The sequence below is a fragment of the Neopelma chrysocephalum genome, unplaced genomic scaffold (genome assembly GCF_003984885.1).
Source record: "Neopelma chrysocephalum unplaced genomic scaffold, ASM398488v2 Primary Assembly neopelma1_25, whole genome shotgun sequence".
NCBI classification, from domain to species: domain Eukaryota; kingdom Metazoa; phylum Chordata; class Aves; order Passeriformes; family Pipridae; genus Neopelma; species Neopelma chrysocephalum.
The window spans coordinates 46,513,116-46,519,115 of NW_020897694.1; positions in this window are offsets into that span (position 1 = coordinate 46,513,116).

Consider the following 6,000-nt stretch of genomic DNA (forward strand, 5'->3'; position numbering starts at 1 on the left):
GAGGATTAGAAAGAGATATGCAAGCTGAACACTAGCAGGCTGCACACTTAGGGAATTGATCTATATTTAAATCTATTGCTATAGTTATTTAATATCTGTACATTTCATAATTTTTCTGTTTGTAGCTAACACAGTATTATTAAGCTGTGAAGCCTAGATGAGTATCATAACTTTCTGTTTCTACATAATTAGGTTTATTTAAAATTTTCTGTTCAGTAATTCCTCCTATATATGGTGTATTAAATCAATGTCATAAGTGAAGAATTTTGGCACACCACAGAATTTCAAATATGCATTATAAGAGCATATTATATACATATTTCAGTGGTTTATGGGCATAATGATAGGAGAAAAAATAGCCATGTATACATTTCATTGCGGTGAGTATCTAAGCATTTGAATTGCATTCATTCAAAGGCAAACCACAGCCTCAATGCTTGAACTAAAAATACTGTAAGAGACTATTTTCTTAATGTGCTCAAATGTACTGTCCTCTTTGTCATCTACCTCATGTGTCATCTATGCATACTATGCACTATCGCAATGCAACTCTTTGTTATTTCCCTACCAGGAAGTGAAGCACCAGACAATAGCTTGTTATTATTTATTTCCTCAGCTGGATGTGAACTACTGACCCAAAGACAGTAACTACAGACCTTCCATGCTCCATTTAATTAGAAGTACTATTAAGAGAAAAAGCAGGGGGAAAAATATCAATGATTACAAAAGGCTTGTAGGATTACTTCTTTTCTCAGATGACTTGTTGATGGAGACTAAATGCCTCCTGATAAAACACTCTTGTTTGTGAAATCCTTCCATTATACTTCATGTTAGATTCAGACATCCTCTGTGGTTTTTTTCCCACTGATTTGGGATTTTCAGACTACTTTCTATGTGGAAATACCCTGCCTCAAGAAACATGTCTTATCAGACCTGCTCAACGTGTAGAGGGAAAAATTTGCTTCCTTAACATGTACACACACAGAGCTCCCTACTCTGTAACCCATCAGGAAAACCCTCAGGGATTTTACATTTCTGCTTTACTTTCTGACAACCTTTACACCTACTGAGTGTAGCTGAGCCAGAGAATGATCATCAACAGACCCTCTATTCCTGGACCTCTGCTCTTGGCTGCTGACAGCAAGCAAGAGTTGAGGGTTTGCTACTTTTCTCTGAAGTGGATCGATGACTGCTGATCATCTTTCCTACAACATCTGTCACCTACTATACCATCCCTGAACCTCTAAGTAATCCATGGGGATGGGTGCTAGTAGGAGACTAGTTCCCCTACTGTCTCAATCGCTATCCCTGTGGAAGGGACAGTGTCCCACTTGGTTTCATGCACCCAAGTAGCAGATCCCTACTTTGCCCAGCTGCCCTCTGAAAGAACTCAGATGACACATCAGCTTGAGGCTGCAAAAGCAGGGCCACCAGTAAGGTTTCCACTATGCTGGGGGTTGCTTAAATCTCTGTATGGCAGCCCAAGGAGAGCCTCCCCCTGAGACAGATTTCTCAGCAGTGAAGCCATTCAAACAGCTACTAGATTGTCACGTGCAATGTGAATATTTATTTGGTTTGGAAAGATGGGCCTTACAATTTATTCTTCTGTGTATATGTGTTCATGTGTAGGTGTATACCTATCTCTATGTCCTCTTATCTCTAATTTATCTTTGCATTTATATTTATCTTTTTGCATATGTGTATGTGTAGCGAGCAGAAAAGATCAAAAGGGACAGAGCTAATAAGAAATTATGTCCCAGTCTCTCAAACATGATTTTATTATGTTTGATATGGGAAAAGCAGCAAGGCCCAGCTTGCAGGATGAGTGTGACAGGTAGCCATTGGGACAATGATGATGAAGAAGCCTTTGCTCTGCTGTTCCAGAAGACATCTATGATCTCAGAGAAGTGACAATTTTTACTTAGTTATCAAAACAGTATAAAGGTCCCCCACAGGTTGGAAAATCTGGGAAATGGGAGCTAAATTGCAAATAAGTGCTCACAATTAGAAGATGAGGATGGAGTTGTTATTATACACAATGAGATATCAGTTCTGACTGACTGCCATTTTCCAGCAATTGTGAGAAAAAAGTGGAGTGCCAAAATGAGGTTGGGATTTTTATGCAGAATTAAGGCCTTTTCCTGTGGACAGCAGGAAAGCTGGAACTTGTTATCTACAACGTACAGTGGGAAATGCTATCTACATTTTCTGTGGAAAATGTTGTGATATCAATTATGGACCTGGCTATAAGAGCATGTTTAACAGAGAAGATATGTAGAACCTGTGATTATAAACACTGAAGATGGCAAGGAAGGGCACATGAAGAAAAGTTGCTTATGTAAGTTTGAGTTAATGGGCATAGGTGTGTGCCTGAGGAATGAGTGAATGTGTGAGCAATGTTTGTGGGTGGAAAAAAGTGGAAGGAAAGGAAAACAGGTGTGGAATGAAGGTGTGTGAAATACGTGAGCATTGAGATGTGTATTATGTATATCTGGAGAAGATATAGGTGAGACAAGGGACAGATGTAAACCTTTGTAGATATAGCTTTAGATATAATGTGATTTATTGCCATTTGTGCAGATTGATTATAATATGCACTGCAAGCATTTAATTTCCTGTGGCAGACTTTTATCTATTTTAAGTCAAGATCTTTGATGTCATTACCTGTTTCATACTATGCAGGTCATCTTTGTTTGGCAGAGTGGTTTCTTTCTGCAACCCAAACAAGAGATATGCTGTGGTGCACCAGGTTCTCTGTCGCTTTTTTTGCTTTTACCCTCTGGAAGTACGACAGACATTGAAGAGAAAGGAAAATAAAAGGGAGGGAGCTGCAATGCAGGCCTGGGAGGGTTTCATTGCAGGGTAAGGATGGCACAAAATGCATTGCAAATTAGTACTTTGGCATGAAAACTACAGTGACCTTTTCAGGTTCTTCTCTTCTTGCCTTTTAATGTTACTCAGAAATAATCCCTGGCTCCTGAATGCTTTGTTCATTTCCTCACAAGGAATGGGCAGAAGGATGAGGTAACATCCGAGGAAGGGTACTGTTCTGGCCTGGAAAATAATTGAGAGTTCCTGCCTGGCATCTCGGCATGAATGGGCTGCAGACAGAGGGAGTTTCTATTCTTGTGAGGCAAGTGCTAGCCCTATTATTTCCTACTGGTTCCTGTAGGCAGCTCTGTGCACAGTTGGCTGGACTCTTGGAATCAGGTTTTTCAACACCTTTATTCATGTGCATTTAAGAAGCTTCAGCTCCTAGCTGAAGCTAATATTTTTTCTAGATACAGAGAGCCTAAAAGTTAGATCTGAAGTCTAGGAACATTTTAAATCTAAGTGTTTTTAGGACGTTCTCACATTTAGCCTACAAACCTTGCCCAGGCAGAATCTTGTTCAAGATTTAGGAAGAGGCAACCTGTCAATTGCAGAAGCAGCTACAATGCACCTGAAAATCTTGTACCTCTCCTTTACACAGTAGCATATGCATCCTCAACTGCTTTTATAATGAATGCATGAAATCCAGGACACACTGGACATACAGCTCATGTTTTACATGGAACATGTGCATCATAATTCTGCCTGAGAAACTACAACCCAGCCAACTCCTTTTCTGGCTCTAACCTGGAGCAATTTGCCAAAGTTAAGACAAGAATTTAGTTGAAGGGCTATGAGCTGAACGAAATGTTCCACACTCAATCCTGCCATTTCCCCTCTTGCTTACTGCTGTCTTTACCTCCCTGCCCCCTTTTTGCTGTCTCCATGGTCAGTCCCACATCGTTTCTGCAACCTCCATCTACAGGTTCTTCACTGAAGCTTGATTGTCTTTAGGGACTCCAGGGACTGATGTGGAAGAACCAGCCCATGTTGGAGGGCAGTGCTGCACATATCCTCAGCAGGGCTAATTAGTTTTGGTGGATTATTATAGCAACCTGGCTTTACTGCTTGCAGGTATTATGAACTAGCCTAGTGTCTTGGAGTGATGCTGAGCTGTGCAGCCATTGTGCTAAGGTAATTTAGGGAAGGTAATTTTTGAAACAAAAAAATCCAATTTCCCAAAATGTTAATATAGACATAGGCCATTTGAGAATGCCTGTGTCTGAAAAACAAAACCTCTAAAAATCTGGGAGATATACTTAAAATAATAGAAACTGCAACCACCAAAAAACAGAGTTTGAACTGTGCCCTAACTTTGCCCTCTTTGAAATACTCCTTAAAATCATATGTAGCACACAAGCAGCACCTTGCTCCTAGAGATAGTGCTGAACTCTTGGGATCACATGAAACAGCCTGACAGTGTTTGCTGAAACAAAGTCTCTGTTGAGATGAGTTGATCCAAACATAAGCTGCTATGCTTTTGATGATTGGATCTACAACCTCGCATTTGCTAAATTTTACACCTTTACAACATTTTTAATCTACTACACCTTTGCCCTCAGAGCTTCCTACACCACTTTGCTTTCATCACTAAACCCATCTATTACTCTCACTGCTGACAGTAGCCCTGGTAAGAAGACTACAGTTTGCTACCACTGAAATAACCTACAAAACATAGGCAGAAAGTCAGATCTGTTCTATTATCTATACTGCTTCTCTCATGCACGGCTCTTGGATAACCACTGGTTTATGGGGGGTGGGGTGGCAGAGAAAAGCCCAAGAAGTCAGGAGTAAAAGTCCTCTAATTTCCTGTGCTTATAACCACACTGCAGCAATTAATGCTCATAGAGATGTAACTTAAAACGGTGAATGCAAGTGGAACATAATTGGAATTGCAATATAATCCCTGGCAGGGTATTGCCAATTTCAGGGGGCTGAGTTAAGATTGTTTGAGAATATATTGTTAACTCCTTTCCTAGTTTTCAGAAGCTTATCCTGCAGTATCTTAACTCTTTATGTCCAGATTTTCAAAGGTTTAGCTGAAGGCAGCATCCTGCAAAAGCATGGAATACCACAGGTCAACTTTTAACCCTGTTTTAACTAAGTTTTGTGGAATTTAGTTCTAGATGGTAGCTGGAACCCTGCTCTGCAGTCTCCAGCAGGCTCAGGTCAAATCACACACAGCTGCTTTCTGCTCTACAGAATGGGGTTAAGAGACCAGGTTGAGATGTCAAGCAAGCCAGATGTACAGTTTTCCACTCTCCTTTATCCGAGCATAGATACAGCATGATCTTCGTGACTCTTGTGGTCTCCAGCACCTCTCCTCCATCACCTTTTGAGGCTCTGCAGCAGACCCCCATCCCTTCCCCGTGTCCCTGTGCACATCCAGATTGCTCAGCACCTCCGAGGCTTTTCGGGCGGGCATGACCCAGCGAGGGCCAGCCATGGCTCTCCTTTTCCTTCATCCCCCCACGGGGCCGTGGCACAGGCACAGGCCCCGAGGCAGGACAGGACGGGCCCCGACGGGGCCTCAGCCTCCTTCCCCCGGCCCGGGCGGAAGGCTGCCGCCCTCTCTGAGCGCCGATGTGCCTGGGTCTGGGCTCAGCTTCCGCGGGGCGCGGCCCCGGGCTCGGCCCCGCTGCTTCCCCCGTACCCCGGGGAGCGGGCCGGGGCGGGAGGGCTCCGCAGCCCCGGCGTGGGAACGGCCGGGCGGGGCGGAGGGAGGGAAGATGGCCGGGGCAGGCGCCGGGCGGGAGGCGGCGGCGGGGCGCTGCTGAGCGGCGGGGCGGGGGCACTCGGGCCGGGATCGGGGGCTGGGAGCCGCGGCGGCGCGGGGCAGGTCCCGGGCGGGGTTAGGAAGCGCGGCGGGGCTGGTCCCGGCTTGGAGCGGGGCTGGCGCGGGGGAGGATGAGCTCGGCGCGGCGCAGCCGGAGCTGCCCGAGTCCCGCTCCCCGCGGGGCCGCCTGTTAGTGCTGGAGGAGGAAGAGGAGGAGGAGGCGGCGGGCGGCCGCGGCCCGGGCGGGACTGGAGCTGCCCCGGCGGCGGGCGGGCAGCGGGTTTCGGCCGGAGCGGGGCGGCGGCGGCCCGGCGGCGGAGCGGCCATGCCGTGGCTGAGCGGCGGGCGGCGGC